The 20799-nt window shown below is 40.9% G+C and overlaps 1 long non-coding RNA gene across 1 annotated transcript in view; it reads right to left on the bottom strand.

Moving 5' to 3' along the window:
• LOC135578707 (uncharacterized) overlaps nt 1–15278 on the bottom strand; it is a 33681-nt gene extending 18403 nt beyond the window's left edge. Inside the window, exon 1 of the long non-coding RNA XR_010470806.1 lies at nt 15157–15278. This is a non-coding gene — a long non-coding RNA (uncharacterized LOC135578707). The remainder of the gene's footprint in view (nt 1–15156) is intronic.
• Between the last annotated feature and the right edge of the window lie 5521 nt (nt 15279–20799).

Here is a 20799-nt window from a genome sequence, read left to right on the forward strand (position 1 = left end):
TGTTGGCATATTTGCCCCGATTTGAAGATCAGTCCCGAGTTTGTTCCTTTGCCAGATCTGAGACTGTTTTTCACTATATTCTCCAAGACTTTGGGTGGCACAGTCATCTCAACAGTTGGTCCTCTGAATGCACTTTCATTTAGACACGTGCTTTTCCAACTCTTTTGAATTAAATCCCAACACCTTTTACAGGAAGTCTTAGGACAATTTTATGCAGTGCTGGCCCAGTGGCATGTCATTTAAAAACAAATAAAGATCAGGCTGAGCACTGAAAACACTCTGTTTTCCCCCAGTTTGTTTGCAGCTGTGGGAGTGGTGCATTTGTTTCACTTTTATATTTTTTCAGTCATTTCATGTATTGTCTTATTGAGACTTTTGTGCCACCATTGATCGGTGTCCAACCAACTATATTGATCTAAATCAGATTTCTTGGCTGTGTAGGAATTGTCAAAGCTTTCCTTGGACAAGACAGATGGGTGGTGGGGAGGAGCTGACAGCTCTGGAAGAGGAAGTCTGAGCTAGAGTTTGTTATACTTTTGTTAAAGGAGCTTAAATCCAAGATGAGTGACAGTGAGCTGATATGGATGAGTACCTTGTCTTCTGGAGCAAGGTAGGGTTTGTTTTTCATCCTCTTTGCAAGTGCACACAAAGGAGAAAGGTGCCGCAGGTCAGCTGGCAGAGGGGTAGAATTATTTGCAGGAGATCCAATTGCAATAACCAAAAATACGTCTCAGAGCATGATCAACAAGAAGCTGCCTCCCTGGCTGCTGCTAATCCTTTATCACTGACAAAAATCTTCCTTGTTTATATTTACCTTAACTTTATGCTTATCAGTGGGAGAACAATCCCTGAGGCATCAGCCAACCTCCTGTTAAAGGCTGGACATCATGCTGTGGCTGGGGATACAAACAAAGACTACAAGGCTTTCAAAAAAGCCAAGCCAGAGTAGTCAAGTATCGAAGAGTTTGGGACTCTTCTGGGAGCACCCTGCCCTACGGATCATACAGAAAGGAGCCTGAAACCAGGGAAAGACCTCAGCAGGAGCAGGATGAAGATTTGTCTTTCCCTTCTCTATACACTATTGTTACACTTCGGGAATCTTTGATCTCACTACAAGGGATGGAAGGGAGGGAAGTACTGGGAGAACTCTTTGTTCCTCTTAACGCTATCTCAGTTCTTCATCTGAGAGTCAGCAACAATTTTAATTCAAAGACAAATCATGTGAACTCCACGTGTGTTTCTAGCCCCAAAATCAAGGATGTTCTCAGATGAGAATAAATTACAAGGCACCATGGAAAAAGGGAGTTAAGTTACATTGCTGTTAGCAAAGTTAGAACCTGATACTCTTAATAATTTTAATAGCCTCATATGCTAATTCTTCCCTAAAACTGTTGTCTTCGGTGCAGACAGACAACAGACAGAACTGCCTTTTTATCTAGCCCGTTTCCCCTGACGTGATGGGAATGGCAGTGATGTCAGTGTAATGCCCTGAAGAATAATAATGAAGGTTTAAAAAAATACACTAACACAAAGAAATGCAGTGCTGTGACAACAGGTGGTCTACAACTCAGTGTAGAAGCTTGGACAGGGAAAAGGAGGAGGAGGTTGTTCTGTTGCATTTTCCAGAGCCTGTAACCAAGATCATGAAACCAAAAGGCTACTAACTTAATGGATATAAGTAAAGCTGAAAAGCAAAGTTCTTATTTCTGAACCTGTTTGTCCCTGTGTGAACCTTTTAACACAGATCAGAAGGTCCACATACTGAACGTGTCAGCTGCATGAGTGAGTCACATTTACGTATGTGAATCTGTGTCCCCTTTTTACATACTTTTGCAGCTAGGGCAATATTTAATGGGGCATCCTATGGCCTTGCTCATGCTCCATGCCCACTGTGCTGAAAATTCATGGTGAGCCAACCTTGAGATGCATGTGGAGGGTACAATGGAATTGGAGAGTAGTGGCTGCTGAGCAAGACACACCTGGCAGCGTATCATGACGAGTATAGGACCCACACTGCAAACTAGTGTTGTAGCCACCTGATCTTACATTGCTATTTCACACCTGAGAAAAGATACCTGAATACATGATGTGTGTGTCTATGTTGCAAGTATCTCTGGAAAATAGGTTTTTCCATTGACAACCCTGGCTCACTTCAGTGAAGAAGAGCTGGAGAAAGGCAGTCTGGGTATTTACAGCTGTTTGGAGAAACTGATAGGGATCAATGGTGTCATAAGCTCTTATTTTTGCAAGGTGCAGAAAATCCCATGTGAGCTTCTCAGCTTCTTCATTTCTGTTGACTGGGCAGAGCACAGAGTACTCAAAACATGACAAAAAGGGCTTGGTATCATTCAGATCAGCAGCTGATGTTCCCTGAAATTTGTAAAGGGTTGGGTTCCTGTCTAAAAAATTAAAATAACCCAGGTCAAGCTTGATTCAGTTCTTTCCTGGCTATACTAGACCTTTAGGAGAGAACTGAGGTGCTTGTTTTAGTCAAATCAGTGCTTCTTTCTGGAGCTGTGATTTCAGACATGTCCTTTGAATTACACAGATAAAGGAGGAGTATTCATGTCATCAAACTTCAGACATCCAAGTAAGATTCTCAGAGGAATGTTACAACTTCCATTGATCACAACAGCAGCCTCAGCTCCAGAATTACAGGTAGCAAGTGTACATCCCATCAGGTGTAAACAGCCTTGAACTGAAGGAAATTTGCGACCCATGAGGAGCCTGAATGAAATGATCCCAAGTTACAGATACGCTTATGTAGTGTGAATCTAACTGAAAAATCAATGTTTGGACTTTCATGGGAGGCAACTGAGCTAATAATGATGGTTACGAAGGTCACAGGTATGTGACTTTGCTTGTCAAGAGAAAGCAACTTATATCATCAATAGTCCTTGAGGATGGGGTGGAATTGTGCCTGAGATTAAGACTCACAACAGTTCTCCATGGAGACAAAGTAAGAAACCAGCTCTCTCTCACTGATAGTGGTATTAAGTGATTCTGTCAGGATGTGGTAGGATCACTCCCCCTGATCCCAAGCCACACATCAGGTGCTGTAACTCGTTGGCATGTACCTGGAATCACTGGAAGCCTATGGCCAACAGCTGATACCTTTAGAACATATCATTGCCTTTGCTACCTCTGCTGAACTAGAGCTTTCTGAAACAGTGTGAATTAATTCCTGACAATTGTGAATCCTGCATAATTCATTTATTCATGTACCTGTAAAAGGCATTAAAATTTAAGAGTCTGAAATAAAAATGAGTGTAATTGCACTTGTTTTTAGACTCCTTCCCATTCTGCTCTACCATTTCATTTTTACTGCCATATAAATGGCACAATGTTTAATTGAAAGCTCTGAATTGCTGATTGCTGTTACAATGCAACTTCTCAGTGGAGAAAAATATACCCTTTGTAAATTATTTGGAAATGAAGTGGTATATTTGCTATGCACAATCTCAGATATGGATGTGAAAAGCCAGAATTAGAGCTGTGATAGTGCCTATAATTTCTGGCCTAATGAAGATTCATAGGACTGGTTTTAGTGAGCAAACTGTGCAGACCCTGTTAAGGCTCTAGCATGTATGGGGACACACAGCACACATTTCACCAGGGCTCTTCCCATGCTGGGTTAATTAGCAAATAGTACCCTTCAGAAATTTATTGATTTGTTTAATCATAAGTTCAGAAATTGAACATGGAAAATTTCTGAAAAACAAACATTTAAAAAAAAAAGGCAACAACAACAACAACAAAAAAACAACATCAATGCACATCCATTGCTAGGCATTTTCTTTTTAAACTTAGACATATTGGGTTACCCTGAATGCAAACCTGATGGAGAGGGCACATGAGGTGATATTTCTTGATAATATCTCTGGGAAATAAAACTGCTGATACTTTCGCATAGCTCTAGTTTCCAGCCACTGTTACATTTTAATGATATGATCAATAACCATATAGATAGAAGGGATATTTCCTACCACACAAAATACAATAGTTTGAAATATGAGAAGTGGTTTCTGCATCCCTTTAACTGGTGGTTAACCTCATCGAATTACTGCACCTGCCAAGGCTGTGAGAACTAAATACAGCTGGTGTCAGCGTCTGGCCAACTGAACCCAACCCTATGTTAATTTGAGCAGATGTAAGCAACCACATGGTTGACTCTGGCATGATGTGATGAGACTGTGCTTCATTACAAGCTGAAGTGATTGCTCCTGAGGTGCAGAAACCAGGACAAGATACAGCTAATTGCTTCTCCCTCCTCACTGAATCCAGCTCTGACAAATCCATAAAATCAAGGGGTAATTCAGACTGGAAGGAACCATGTCTAGGAAGTTGCAGGAAGACCAGGAAGCTATTTTCACCTCAGAGCCTCTCAGAGCAGTTGAGTTGTCAAGGGGAGACAAGGAAAGAAGAAAGGTCCTTAGGGGATGCTTAAACAAGGCACTGTACAAACAGGATAAAACAACAGCCCTGTACCCCAAGGGGCAGAGGACAAAGTAGATCAAGGCTCAGAAGTGTGAGAACAAAGAACTGGTGGTCTTGGCAACTACCAGGCAAGGAGAGCTTTGAGAAGAAATGCGATGAATAAATGAAGTAGCTGTGCAGATATATTTTGAGGAGAGGCCCTATCTGAGATGATACTGGTCTTGTTCTTGGGTTTGGTTTGGCCTTTTTTGACAAAAGAAGAAAGGACCTTGTTTGAAAAATAAGCAAGAGGTTGAAGAAGAACAAGTGGAGAATTCCAGAGCACCTCCCTTCATTTCTTTCTATGCCTTACCCCAAAATGACCTATACTGATTCCTTCAGTAAGCACCACATAAAAGATCAAGCCAGTGAATTACTCCCTTCTTATAAAGAGTTTCTTCTGAAACTCTTGCACAGTACCAAGAATGTCTTGATTGTCTTACAATGAGCACAAGACGGCCAGGAGAGTGATGACGACCCTGATGCAGTTCAACTCTCATTGACTCCTCTGAGGGCTCGTCATATTTACATTTTTGAAATGTGGAACAGAAGCTTCACAATGAATATAAGGAATGCAGCCAGCCTGTTCATCTTCATCCAGTGCTGCATAATTTCCTATATTATTTTGTTGTTTTTTTTCAGTTTTAGGTGGCATGACTGTAAGATTACCAATTCTCTAAAATATCCTCAGTTCTGTAGCAGATGGGGGAATGAAGTTGATGAACTTAGATAGCAACATGCACTCACAAAACATATAGGCATGTACATAGGCATTTAATGCCTTCTACCAGCTGGTTAGAATTACATGGTTATTCTATGTGTGAGATGTATCCTCTTATGTATATGCAGATTAGGTAGAGATATTAGGTATAAATTATATAGACACAATAGGAGGCATCACTAAGAAAATTCAGATTAAGGCCAACAGAACTAGCCTTGTGTTTACAGTTCACATGCCCTTTTTTTGTTTCTGAACTGGAGCCACTAAGCAATCACCCATGCATGACTTTCTTTCTCTGGGCAGGTATATAACATGGAGAATGCATAACACGGATGTGAATCCTTATTGCCCTTCCCTTCTCTTCTCACATAAAATCCCATGACCACATTGTTTACAGCTAAAACATTACTCAACACTGGTTTAGTGTCAAACTTCTCATGAATACTGAGGCTGTATTTGCTTCAGCAGAACAGGAAAATCTTCAGGATTATAGCTCAGATTGGAGAGATGCGTATCACTGCAATGGCCTTATAATGTGACACATGATAACAAGGATGTTATTTCACAGATTGCCACACTCAGGTCAGGACAAAGTCTGAATGAGGTGTAAAACACATATGATGGGACTAGACAACCTCTTGACATCCCTTCCAACCTGAATTATCCTATGGTTTATGATACTATGATTTTAGGGGATAAACAGCTATGCTGGGTGACTGCAGCATGAAAATCGGTGAACAAATTTATTCCTTGCATATCTGTCTCCTCATGTGGCTCCCATTATCTTCTTCACTCTTTTTTTTCTGCTCTCCTGCAGAGTAATCTTGTAGGTTTTCTTAACTGGGATTTCTCAGGTAGAGAGGGACATCTATGAGAAGTTGAAGTTTCATTATAGGTTTGGTGATATCCTGTTTCCCTTAGCTGCTCTGAAGCTGTGTCAGGGTGAGTTAAACATAGTTCACCTTCAGCAGTCAGAAATCAAAAGAAGGAGAGACAGATTCTCAGATGCTCATTTCTGCTCCCCATGCCCACTTTTGGTATCATCAGTGCAGGATGCAGCTCAGGTTGCTCTGCACTATGGATGTCTCTGTGCCCCCATCTCCCAACTGACACCCTGGCAGTCACACCTTTGTTTTAGCTCAGTCTATAAATCTCAGTAACATAAGATCGTTAGACCACGGTAGAAGAGGAAGTTTCTTAGTGTACAGTCATGGGACTAAGTCACATTCTGGAGCGTTTCCAGAAAGGCCGTAGATGATAAGTGTATAGTTACAGTCCTTTTCATTTAAGGTGTTAATCAGCAACATGAGAAACAAACCTGCTTCTAAAGGAGATTGGTTAAACTTTTCAGGTTGACCTCAGGTCATTAGATGAAAAAGTCCAACATTTTAATACCACAAAATTTTCAAATTTGCCACCCGGTGCAGTGCAAAGTGACCTGGTGATCTACAAAATCTTGTCTGCATTCACAATTTGTGTGCTGCCCTCTGTCCCCACTTCTCTGAGGCCCAAGGCGGTGAGCAGTCTGACAGCAGGGCTGGTGCCACTTCTGTCCTCCATGATCCAGCTTTTACAGCCCATTTCTGCATCAGGAGAAATACAGCTTTGCACTTTTCCAGACCAAAGCAGGAACATGATATCAGGACTCAGCTCTAGGAGAGTTCTTGAGTCACCAGACTGTTATTTTCTCTTCCTAAGGCTGTACAACTTTGTACAATGAAAGAAAGTATTTAGGAGGCCACAGGGAGGAAGGCAATGATGTCCTAACAGTTGTGGTCCTTAATTGAATTAATGGGGTCCAGATGCTGACAGGGTGAAGAGTGATTCCAGACAAAGTGCAAATCTTCCAGTAGAAGGATTGTTATTTTCAGTAGCTCATTTTGGAGAAACGCTCCAAATCCAATCCCTGCTCCAAATGAAGCAGAGGTTTCATTTGAAGCTCCTCTGTCCACAAAGATCTAACTTAGCCTGGGTGAAAATAAAACCAGTTTACATTTCTCTTACTTCTGGCAGCTATTTTGGAGAGGCAGAGTTTAAGCCTCAGGTCCTTCTTATTGTCTTTACAATAGCTCAGCAGCCAGCTGAGCACAAAGCAGAGCTTGCTGTCTATTCTCACACTGCTGTAAGAGTCTGTGAACTGGCCTTCAGTTCTCACAGGTAAAAAAGAAAAACCAGCGGCCTCTCATGGATGTTGAGAAGGAAGATAGTGACCTTACACTGTAGTACTGAAGACCATGTAAGTATCTGGAAGATAAGGAAATTTCTTGGTTTACACTGTATAAGGACTAAGTGACATTACCCGGTTGGACACTTATCCAGGAGTCCAGACTGCCTTAATACAACACAAACCTTAATTCATTTTACATTAGGATGTCAATGTTGTCCTGTGAGGGAATACTAGTGTTTAAAGAAAAGTGGCCAAAAGCACTTATCAGTTCACTTCTATTAAATATTGCTACAATCTTACACAAACATGGATTAGTCTCAAAATGATCCAGCATTAAGAATTTCAGTTCATTTTAACAGATGAGGATTTTCTATTTCATTGACCCAAACTGTAACTAAAATGTAGCAAGGTCTCTTTTGCCAGAACTGGATTTTCTGTAGCGTCGTTATTTCCACAGAAAATTCCTGGCCAGTCCTGTACATAAACTAGGAAAAACTCTGATCTCCATCACTCATGATGGCTCGGGTAGCTTAGTAGCAATTTCAGCAATATTAGCCTCTCTCCACACCTGTATCTGGCATAAGTCTGAGAAGATGCTCATAATTTTGGAAGAAATAAAGCACAATGGAATTTCTAGCTGCAAATGAACTTGTCTATTACAAAACTTTTTTGCTGTGTGTGTCACACTAGGAAAATAATAATAATAATAATAGCAACCCTAAAAACTGTTAGAAGATGCATTTTAGTGCTGCTAGCAGCTGGTATAGCAAGTAAGATAGTCAGAGATGGAAACATATAATCAAAATAATGTTAACAGCTTTTGCTGGACTGCGCTTTTCCAGATGCCACAGAGCTAAATGACAGTTGCTAAATATTAGAAAGGGAGAAAAATTGAAGTTGTCTAGTTTTCTAAGCAGTTAGCACACCATTTGCTTTACAGCAATTTTGGCACAGTAACTGTCTAAACACAGGTAAAAACCCCACAAACCTACTGTAATCAGAGCTTGGTTTATATTAAGTTTAGAGCACTAGAAAAATATCTTATTCAGGGTTTTGTTCAGAACATAAAGTTCTGTCAGAACAGATGGTCAGGGATAGTAAAAGCTACATGAGGAGATTATAACACAACACTGCTATGGACTTTTAATGGACTTCAAACTTCTGTCTTCTGCAGATGCCACCTTTCCTCCATACTGCAAAATTCATCAATTTACAGTCCATTCTGTACAAAGTGGGCAATTCCATGATGTCCGGTAGCATTGCTCAAAATGAGAAAGCCTTTGAAAGAAACTTTTCAAATGTGACTGCCGTGTGTGGTTGGCTTTTAGTTATGCTCAAACAGCACTTGGAGCTGCATCTGCAATTAGAAGTGTCTACACATAATGTGATTGCATTCTCTGTGGAAAGGGAAGAGGAACGGGGGAAAAAAAATGCTGCATTCAGACCTCCTACTGAAGGTGCCAGACTAGAGGTTGAGACTACCATAGTTCTTTCTTGACGGATTAGGGACCAAATGTCTGGCAACTCTGGATAACAGACAGACACAGTGGCTCATTGTTAGGTGTAGGTGTCAAACTAGTAGTGATGGCATTGTTATACTCTTATAGTAGAAAGTCTGTATACAGCCTATATAGCCTGAAGCTCAGCTATGAATCAGCCTCCTGCTGATTTCAAAAGGAATCTTAAGAGCATTGGAAGTGCTGAGCCTGAGTGAGTCAAACAAAGTCACAAAGGAAAGCTCTGGCAGAATGGAAGTTGAATCCCTCGTGTCCTCATGCAATGCCTTCCTCCATGATCACCTTTCTTCCTTAAAGATGATTATTAATAATTCTAGTGATGAAAATCCGTTAACACAACACAGATGTGTCATATGCTGTAAAGATTTACAACCCAAGGACCAGCTCCTATAGTTGAATCAACATTGGACAGCCCGTGTGTCCAAAGGGTTCTCTCTGTATTTTTATTGCCATAACACCAAATTGTACAAAAACAATGCACATCAAAACTTGTAGACAAAAATATATATGTAATATTTTTTTCATAACCTTTGCTTCAAAAAGATTGCAATGGTCATCCAATGTATATTGATTGTCCATACAGTACTCAGTCCATTAATTTGTCACTCATCATTTGTATCCATCACAACACATCTCTTGGAAAGATGCTCAGTCTTCATGCCAAGTGTTCAAGAATGCACTACAGAGCACCACAGATTGTCCCAGCAATTGATATCACCCTCAGTTCTACACTAAGATTTCCACTGTATATTTCCACGTTATAACGCCTAATAATATCAGATAGCTACTTTGTCTTATCACCTGTAAGCAAAGCTTCTTTTTTAAGACAACTAAGTCAATGCTTCTCTCATTATACAGACATTCTCCACACCTTATATACTATTTAGAATTTCAGTACTGTAACCATGCAGAACAGGGCTTGTTTCACTTCACATATATTTATTTAAAAGTAGGATCTTGTTCACATGACCTCTATATTCAGCTCAAGAAATTCACCTCACCACTAGACAGCTGGAGTGAATCACCCTGGTGAGGTACTAGTCCATCTAGGGACTGCAGAAGGAGCCTGGGCTGTAGATTTTTGACTAGAATTCGAATGTGTCAATCAAGACAGAGGCCCATCTTTTAAGTGGTAACAGTAATCCAGTGGTAGCTAAAATACTACCCTGGTAGTTCATCTCCCAGTCCTGCCCAGAGAAGCAGACATTATTTCCCAAGGAGATCATGGCTGGCTCTCATTTCCTAATAGCTTGTTCTGGCAGGAACACTTGTACCCAGCCACAGATAAAAGGCTGAAACTGACGGAGAAGAAAAAACTGAAAAAGACAGACTGCTCACATAGCATTTGCAAGGCAGCAAAGTTAATTGCTATGTAATTACCACCCAAGTAAATTGTTTAATGTGGTAAAATGCGACCGGGGTTGTTACTTCTGTTGCAAGCAGTGGCTCATGATGCCATCTGCAACCCATCAACAGATCACATAGTGAATTTGCTGCAGATGTAAAGCAAACCCTCCACATCTCCAAGCATGTTGTTAAAAACCCCCATCAAGCGAATACTAACATTTCTGTTGTTTCAGATGTCACTGTGGCTATTTACACAGGGCTCAGTGGTGCCGCACTTGTTCATGTTGATGAGGGAAGAATATGGTTAGTTAAGAGAAGAGCAGGTTGGCAATGGCTTCTGAGGTTAGAAACAAAAATAAAAGGGGGGACAAAAGACACATCAGTGTTCAACCATAATTGGAAATCCAGCTACGCCGTGTGGAGAGGGGAGCAATGAGGGGGAAAGGAATGCAGTCTGTCATGAAAGCAGCTTTCTGGCAACTTACTGTGGGATTGTGAGCAGTTCCTATAAACAGCAGGCAACTGCTGGATCAGCTACTGACTCCTTCTGGGTGCAATGTGCTCCCTGCCCAGAGCCAGCGGGTGAGTGTGCCAGGTCAGAGCCATAACCACACCAGGCGCCAGTGCTCAGATCTGTAAAGCCGAGCTCACACACCGAAAGTGGAGTGAAATCCAAGTGCGTGGAGATGCAAAGCAAACTGCTCATGGACCTGCAGCATCTTTTGAAGAGCATTGTAAGGGAGACACAGCTCCCTGTGTATCACAGGGTTTGAGCACAGTCTGCTGCTGCCAGCAGGGACTGCCACCATACAAGGGAAGACCCTTTATGTATCATTTAATTGCCTGCAATCTCCAGTTAAAAAAAAAAGAAAGTGACACTTTCAATCTGTTCCTTAAAACACTGACCTATTTCCTGTTGCTGCGCCTCTTGTCCCCACACCACTTATCGCTTGTCCCAGGTAAGTGGTTGGACTTCTTTCTCATGTTTTTAGGAGGGGGTTATTTGTTGTTTTGTTTTCGTGTTTTGTTGTGGAGGTTGGTTTTGGTTTGTTTGTTTTTCTTTTTTAAGGAGAACATTCTAGAAGCAGCTCAAGGATCCAGAAACCACCAAGTCTCCTTAGTTTTGAGCTCTTTGGTGCCTGAGATGCCTTTGAAAATCTGTCCCATGGTTGACAGAAACCCAGACACTCAGCAAATCTCACTCAAAGCAGAAAAATGAGCCATATCAAAAGCTGTTCTTCCTGCTGAAGGGTATCTAGGATTATCAGCATGCATTACTTCATGAGAGAGAAATGCTTCTCAGCTCCACTGACTATCACACTTTAAGCCACCTCTCATGTCAGTGGCTGTAATCTGACTTTGCTGCTCTGGTTACTTTGCACAGAGTTGTAGGGAGCATGATAGTAAAAGAATACAACCAGCAAGCAGTTTTATTTTGTTTTGTTTTAAACCCAGGTAACAGAACCACCCTAATACCACTTTTATGTATCTGATGGGGCTGCTGAGTGCCTAGGAGAATTTATACTTGTGTAAAACTTGGAAGCTTTTCAAGTACATGCTTGACTCTCCTGTATCCAAAACAAGCAGGTACAAGTACATATACCATTACCTGACACACACACTGTTTATGAGAGCAACACAGAATCATAGAATTGTTTCGGCTAGAAGAGACCCTCATGATCATCAAGTCACGTACATATATTTCTAGAAAATGAGCAACAGGAGCCTTTTGGTCTTAGAAAAAAGGATACCAATTTTGACTTAACTGGAGCTAAATTCTTCTTTCAGGTGAATGCACGTACTGGGATGAATGGGAAACTTATTTTGGGGTGCTAAAACAGCTTCTGGATTTTCAAGTTGTTTTCTTGCTTTCATGAAACAAATGGAAAAAGAACTGGCGTGCATAAAGCTGCACCATTTTGCACCACGAGAGACTTTGTTCTAATAAGGGAGAGAAAGAGAGAGACTGATCCACAGCTCTCTTCAGCATGTGGGAATTAAACAATTAAAATTGGAGCAGAAATCTTGATACGGAGTAAATTGCCATAGTTCAGCTGATTACAGTAGGGTTGTAATATTATCATAGGTTTGAAGTATGTCAGCAGACTGGACAATCTCTAAACTGTGGAGTGATGCTGACCCTTAGTCCTCAGCTGTATACTTTTAATTTTCATGCACAGCATACAGTGGAAATGATCAACACACACTAAGAATAACTAAGGAGAATACCCTCTTGCATGGTTTCCCTGATATTTCCAATTGCAAACACATTTTTATTGGAAAAGTGATTTGTAATGTACAATAAAGCACAGCAATTTTTGTTGGCATTATCATGGGAACAAAGCAGTGTCATAATAATATTTACTGTCACAAAACAAACAGTAATAAAAATGAGCCATTATTGCTTGATCTCCTCCATTACAAAGGATTTCAGGAACCAGCTCTTTGGCCATTTATGTGCCAGGTAAGGACCAATGCTGGTCACACCTGAATCATGAGAGATCCACTGCAAAAGGCCAAAACATTTACTCACTTTTACGACTGGCTTTATCAGGAGCAGGAAATGGTATTTTGTCAGCAGTTTAATAACGCCAGCTGACTGAACTCTATTCTTGTTTCTATGATCCTCATCTAATAAGTTGACAAAGATCTTGCAGTGATCCAGAGCACAAAATACTTCCATGGGCCTTGCACAGCTGTTCTTGTCCTCTTGTCCTTTGGCGGTTTAGCACTGCAGCGAATACAATGACCACAGCAGGGGCTGTGATTTAAGTTGTTTGAGATCCAGCAGGCGAGACATCGCAGAGGTTGCAAAGGAGGATCAGAGACTGACAAATGGGAAAGTTCTGAGATGTGAGTGAAGGTGGGTCATGCTCATCTGAACAGAGTCTTTCCTGGATTCCTTATAGCAGTTGTTGAAAAAAAAATACTTTTACAGTCCCCGAGATGTAACCAGGGCCCTAATGAGAATCATTTGGCAGTTATGTATTTTGATGGAAGCTTCTTTTGATAAAATTATTATTTTCAGTAGAAAAATAGGTCATACAGTTAACCTTCAGTTTAAAATCACACAAGAGAAGACACATATAGAGAGGAGGTAGACTGATGGCTATTTCACAGCAGAAAATTGTTTTCAACTTCTATGCCAAAATAAAGAATGTCTAGGTAATTCTAAATCAAAATATTTTGCAACATTTTTGCAGCAGTGATACTTGGGTTTTTTATACTGAGTGAAGACCAAAATGAAATACAGATATCCCACAATTCCATACAGGTTGTAAATTCCATTTTCTGACTAAGTCTAAGTACAACCAAAACAAACAAATTCAAGAGTGAATTCTTTTTTGTCTTTTTTTTCCTTTTGGAAATTTATTAGTTTTGCTTAGAGTGTAAATCAAGAAATGGTGTAAATCCTTGCAATAATTATTTTGAGAAGAAAAAAAAAAAAAGACCACAAGAATAAAGACAGATATGTCCATAGTATCCTCATTTTCCTTTTAAGAAACCAGGAAAAATAAAGCCTTCACAGCTGAAGGACAGTTCTGCATTCTAGTTCCTCCCAGATCTTTTTTTCAGCGTTTTTTAAAGTTCACAAATCAAGGCAAGGGCATGTTCTCTTGTTCTCAGTGGGCAAAGCATATAGTTTTACCGCAAGGGGAAAAGGGCAGCAAAGTTGATCTGCAAATCTCTTACTTGAGCCTTAGTAATTTTAGACAGGTGCCCTTTGCTTAGCAATACTTTTTTCTTGAAAGAATGTATCTTGGCACAAAGAGGGGAAAAAAAAGGTAATTGTAGACATGTGGCCTTTAGAAAGTCAAAGTCTTAAAAATTAATTTTACTGGAGGCTGTAGCAATTACAAGACTTGATATTGCCATCCAGATGTTCACCTGAACCTCATTGCAGAGCCCATTTCTCTGTCCAGGTTTCTGTTGCAATTTGTTGAGGAAATGCTGCAGATCTTGACATATCCTAAAAACAACATATTGTGGTCCTCTCACCATTGAAGAGAATCAAGCTCCAGGTCTGTGTGTTGATATTCAAAGCCTTTCAGAGGTAGGTGCTCCTTCGATGGAAGTTCACCTTTTGCTCTCCAGCTGCCCTTGCTTTCTTCTTGACAGTTGTCTCCACTGACAGTGAGGATGCTGCCAGCTGGGAATGAGCACTCATGCTTTCCAAAGAGCTCAAAATGTCTTTAATTAACTATTTTTTATAGATCGAGGAGAGAATGGATGCCGTCTAAACAATAGCACCTGCCTTGGAAACAACATTTTTTTACAGAGGTGCTAGTAGTATGCAGAGATCTATTAACAAGGGTAAGACAGGGGTCCTATTTCTGTTCAAAGAGTGTGACACTGTAAGATAAATCAGTAGCCTAGAAAAAGACAGTTGAGACCTGTCATCTGCACAGTAATCACAAGAGCACTGAACTCTTGTATCCTGAGTGCCTCAATCCACAGGACAGGGGCACAGTAGCTATTGCCCACTTCTTGCACACAAAACACCAAAGGATTGAGGGTCATTTTCTATATAAAAAAACAGGGCTCGGTTTTCAGAACCATGAAGCATTTTGTGCGGTGGAAAGAAACATTTCCATCCCAATTCCAATGCTAGGACAAATTAAAAGAAATGAAATGAAATGAAATGAAATGAAATGAAATGAAATGAAATGAAATGAAATGAAATAAAATAAAATAAAATAAAATAAAATAAAATAAAATAAAATAAATAAAAGTAAAGTAAAGTAAATAAAAGTAAAGACAAGGAAGATAACACAAGACAAGACACTCCTGGGAAAGAAGAGAAATCCAATGAGTGATAATACTATGGAAAAGATCCCAGTGTCATCAGCAAACCTAGCACCTAGCTTGCACCATCAATACAATACAGTGTCTCCCAAGTTTGAAAGCCCCCTGTTTTGTAATCTCACATTTGCATCCAGCACCCATGGACAGCACTACAGCCCACACCAGAGGCTCCTCTTCTGTCTCCAGCCGGGTGTGGGACTGCAGAGGTCACCAAGCTCGTGGTAGAGCAGTCACCAGGGCCATGGTACCTGTTGAGACAAATACATGAAGTTCACCAAGCTGTGACACTTCAAAGCTTGCCTGGGTTTGACAAGACTCAAAGTCTGGCCTGGTGTCCTGGGAACCTCAACCGCATAATTTCTGAAACTGCCTACATGAAACATTTTAAATACAAAGATAATGACACATGTTTTGAGAGATATTAACATGTTGTGATTTCTTCTCATTAAAACCCCTTTGCAGTATTTTTCTCAGTTCTGTCACTCTTAACTTTTTGTTTTTCTTAAATATTTGGGTTCTTGTTACTTTTGTGCTGCTTTGGCTTTTTAAACTATCTGCTTTTGAAGTGCCTTTTTTCTAGTAAATAAACAAAAAATTTAAATAATGATTAAACAATAATTCACTAAAGAAGATAGTTGTGGCATGTAGACTCAAATCTGAGTTTATTTTCCATAATAAAATATGTCAATATTTATCCTTATTTAAAGCACCATTTTCTCGTATAATAGAGTCAATATTAAGGGAACTATCTATCTTAGAAATATATAGGATGCCATTTTTCATTGTCTGGAGACTGCAAAGCTGAGAAATATTGTAACTGCTGCTATATGAGCATAGCTCTTGAGTCGGCTTCGATGGGGAGACATGAGATTTTTCCATTAATCATTCTTTTACTGCTACTCAGTTTCAGCCATTAACTTGTAATGCCCAGAAGGCTTCTAGCACAGAGAATGTGACTGCTGCTGACATAAAATCACCAAGAAGAGGCCGGGGTTTTAAAAAGATCTGTAGCAATTTGCAGAGGTTTTTAACAGCAGAATCCAGAAGGTAAATAATTCTTAAAGGTTTTGAAACTTGTGAAGCTAGTTATAAATTCTCAGTATGAATATTGATAACATTATTACAATATCTTGTAAGAAAGTGCTTATACCCAAAGCCTGACTGCTTTTCAATAGCAATGAAACCAGCAGTGGCCTTGAATCAAAGCCCTACATCTATGGAGCTTGGAATAATGAGATATTATGAATGCAGCTCTCAGTGTCAATCTTTGCTCTGCTCTAAACTTCGGGTTAATTTTGCCCCACAGACTGAGGCATTGCATTTACAGCTTGACCATCCAGGGAAGGAAAAGGACATAGCCCTGCAGATATCCTTGCTTCATACTTCTCAGCACACCAGGGCAGACACATAATTTTAAACGATTCTGTTTCTGAATGCTTTTCTGGCCATTTTCCAAAGGAAAATGAAATCCTTGAATTCAATAATGGTATTTTTCTTCATGTATGTTTGTGCATTGGCACTGATGAGTTAGTACTAATCTAAACACCTAGGAAATTATTATCACCTTCATCGTAGAAAATGATCAACATTTTTTTTTTGTTTTCTGCCTGGCTACCATATAGCTAAAAATGGCAGTACCCTGATCAGTGAAATCCAGCTCTAAGGAGTAGTGGGCAACATTTAGGTGGTATAAAAGGAGAATTAAATCTGTCGATAACAGCTTTTACAGGAAAGGATAGTGGCTGAAATTGATTCCCATGCATGGGATTGGCCCTTGTTCTCCATATATTGTACAAAACAGCATGTATAAGCCCGAATTTCAGTGGCTGCAAACTCTGAAACATAACCAAAATAAAAGGACAAAGAACTCCATGTCTTGAAAGAACTTGATGTCTTGAAATAGATCTAGATTCTTCTGCTCCAACCAGCTTATTGACAAGACCAGAAGTGTACAGTGAATTTGATTTTAAGGTTAGTATTCTCTTTTTTAACCTGGCTAATTTCCCTGGAGACCTTCCTGCCCAATAGCTACCCAGGGTAGAGATTACATTTCATCTTGGTTTTAAGTGGAGACGTCAGATGGGTCTCCCAGAGAGTATGAAGCAAGAAACCTTTCACAGAGAGATGACAAGAAGCAGCTTAATCTTTATTACATCAAACATTTGTCTGCTTGTTTTGCCAGTGTCCATTAGAGGTTTTAGGGACATTGACAAATTTATTAGTTGCAATTATATGTGATCACTGTGGAATTCTAAAGTTGTTTCCAGGCAGGACCAGTGTAACCCTATGGAAGCGGGTATGAGTTCCTTAATGTATGGGAAACACCACCTTTCACCAGGTTTCAACTTGGCTTTCCTTCAGATAGGACATTACTGTCTGTCACAGCATTCGAAAACTCTCAGCTTCATCATTTAATGGGGAAAACTTCCCTAGTTGCATGCAGTTTTCCTAAGAGGATGGAACTATCAGGGCTTATCGCTCCTCCTCCTAGGAGTCTGGACTCAATGTCCTGCAAAACTGACACTTCCAAAACTGTACAAAAGAGTGCACTTTTTAGAATGGGATTAATTCCTATTAGTCCCATGGGAGCTCTCCCAGATGAAACAAATGTCTCTGCTACATTGCTGCAAATGCAACAGGTAGGTTTGCTCCACTTTCCTTCACTGTGGCAGAAAGCTTCTCAGCTTCTCAGCTACACTGGTGTACTTAGGAAGACACCTGCAGAAGACACTTGCAACCAGTCACACACATCTGTGGGTGTCCCCTATTTCAGCCTGACAGCCAGATGTGGCACATCTGCAGTACTTGAGGGAACTCGTATCACAGTGCAAGGCTTGTGTTCTCCCTTGCAGACTCCAAAATGGGTGCACACAGCTCCTAGAGGGCAGATTTACTGAGGCTTCATTAAGCCTCCTTCCAGCTTCATCTGGCCCAGTGTATGCCATGTGTCACTTGCAGGAGGAGATGCTGTGACGGCTGTTTGGCAGTGCTCTTCAGACCCAGGCAAGGGCACTCCAAGCTCAGCAGTGTGACAGCTCTGCTTCTCCCAGCACCTGAGTTCAGCATCTCAGAGCAGCACGACAGAGCAACAGACGTTATCTGAAGCAACACAGCCAACTGAAATCAGTGTGGACCTCACACTTTAGTGCCCTTGGTGTAGTAGTCAGGGTAAGAGAATGTTGGGATAAAGAGAGCTTACACTGATTTCATCCCAGGGCACAGATGTGGCGTGTGGGCAGCATACATCATACACACATAGCACTAGTCTATTGCAGCATTGTGGCCATGTAGGTCTCACTGCAGACAGCAGAGCATCCTTTTCCTGGTTATGGGCTTCCCTTCCTCATGCACATTCACCATCACCTTTCTTTTCCACTTCTCCATTGCCTCAGGGAATGAAGCTCCCCTAATGGACTAATCTTGTTTCTGAAGGTCTTGATTGTAACCTTTACTTCATCACTATCACTCCAGCACTGTCTGAAGGACTTGACAGCAGTGAGTGCTCAGGACAGCACTGTCTATGTTGATCATTTCCTCTTCCCTTGGGTATAAAATAAAAAGCACCACTTCAGGTCCATTTCTACACTAACTTTAGCTGAAAGATGGGGCCACTTGCCTGAGAATATTTCCCAAGCAGGTAGGAAATTGCTTGGGCAATCATTTCAGTTTAAAAGCTACTTTCTAAGACACAAATTAAGTGAGGCCACAGCCAGTACAAAGATATAAGTGAGGTGAAGAAAGCAAAGGTTTAAGAAAAGTGCTAAAGCATGAACCCTTGTGACCTCCTTTTTCCCATGCATTTAGTGATGTTTCACTTTTGCAGTTCTGTTATCAGCAGAATGGTTCATCTGAAATGGGGAGTTGTCCTATCTGGCATGGAAATCAGGCATACAGCTAAAAAAGACATTGTCACAGCCTTGGAAAACTGTTGCAGAGAGCCATTACCTCAGTGGTTAAGCTGAAAGAAGCATTAGAGAAGGGAAGTGGTGGTGTATGAAGGAATACAGGCTTTAAAGGAAATAAATCCTCAATTCATTCTGTTTTAAAATTAGTTACTAATTTAATTCCAAGAGGAATGGGGTATGGGTTATGATGAGATGGTCAGAGAAACTTCACCTCCAAAAGGAGGTAATTCTGGAACTGGATATTGAAGACAGATTTTCTTCTTCCTCCACTTTTCAGCTAAAGACACTGTTATTCAGCATTTGGGTTGAAAGTGATAATTCCCTTTTTAATATAAGTGGGTAGAGAAAAGAAAGGTAAAATGACTCAGATAAAGCCAGGTGACAGAGTGGAAGAGCCCTGAGCTGATACTGCCATTGGAGATGGACTTAAAACCTGGTGCTGTTGGGGGCAACCTGAGTTCACAGGACAGAGGTGTTGGCACTTTCCCATTTTAATTGGAAGGCTAAGATCACAGAATTATAAAATTATATAATAGAATCATAGAAGCATTTGGTTTGGAAAAGGCCTTTAAGATTATGAAGTCCAACTGTTAACTTAGCACTGCTAAGTCCCACCACTAAACCATGTCCATGAGAATCTCATCTATACATCTTTTGAACACATCCAGGGATGGTGGCTCCACCACTTCCCTGGGCAGCCTGTTCCAATGCCTGACAACCCTTTCTGGGAATAATTTTTTTGCTAATATAAAATCTGAACCTCCCCTGGTGCAATTTGAAACCATTTCCTCTCATCCTATCACTTGCTACTTGGGAGAAGAGACCAACCCCCTCCATGCTACAACCTCCTTTCAGGTAGTTGCAGACAGTGATAAGGTCTCCCCTCAGCCTCCTTTTCTCCAGCCTGAACAATCCCCATTCCCTCAGTTGTTCCTCATAGAACTTATTAATATCCTGTGATCTGTGAGAGGCATCAGCTGGTTTCACTTCAGCTGAACAATTCTGATGATACTTTGTTTCTGTTCTCCTCAACTGCAGATTGTCAGACCCTCTGATAAACATGGATAAAGATGCATCAGGCCTTAAAGTGGCCATGCATGGCCCCAGTGGCCATGTGATTGGATTGTGCAGACTTTTTTGGTTAGGAGTGAGGAAGCTGCCATGGTACTTGGATGAGTACATGCAGAAGCATAACCCTTTGATTTGCAGATAGTATTGAGGCTCCAGTGTACATACAGATTTGCTTCTGAAAGGACTGTGGCTTTTAAATACTATGCATTGGATAGTAACCTCCTTGCTTTTTCTCCTGAATAGTGTTTAAGCAGGTATCCATACAAGCAGGTACAAACAAGCAGATGTAGAACATGGTGATGCCTGGCGAGCTGCAGGTCAACTCATACTTGTTCAGCCCAAGGGATCTGGTTGTCTCTGTGCCCAGGACAGCAGAGACTAGTCGAACATCCCAGCAAGACACAAAGGTAGTAAATAGAAGAGGAGGGCAAGTCCCTGCCTTAAACAGAGGAAATACAGCACTGAGTAGATTGTATCCTGCCCCAAAATGTGGCAAGAGTTTCCTGATCCCACCTTTTAGAAAGTCAGGGGAAAACGGGATGCAATTGCTCACAGAAACAAGACACCTATTTAAATTGAACTCTAATGTCTCTGCATGAGGCCGTGCTGCACAGCTTAGTCCCAGCCACCCGCTCAGATCCCTAGCTCTGCACCAGCATCGCGCTGGTCTCCTGGCCTCTCGCCATTAATCCAAGCAAGACCCGGGTAAACATCTTTTGGCATACAGCTTTGCAGACGAGCAAATCTGAGCAGATTCTTAAAGTAATTAGCTTCCTTACAAATTGCTTA

This window comes from Columba livia, chromosome 2 (assembly GCF_036013475.1).
Source record: "Columba livia isolate bColLiv1 breed racing homer chromosome 2, bColLiv1.pat.W.v2, whole genome shotgun sequence".
Taxonomy (NCBI): Eukaryota; Metazoa; Chordata; class Aves; order Columbiformes; family Columbidae; genus Columba; species Columba livia.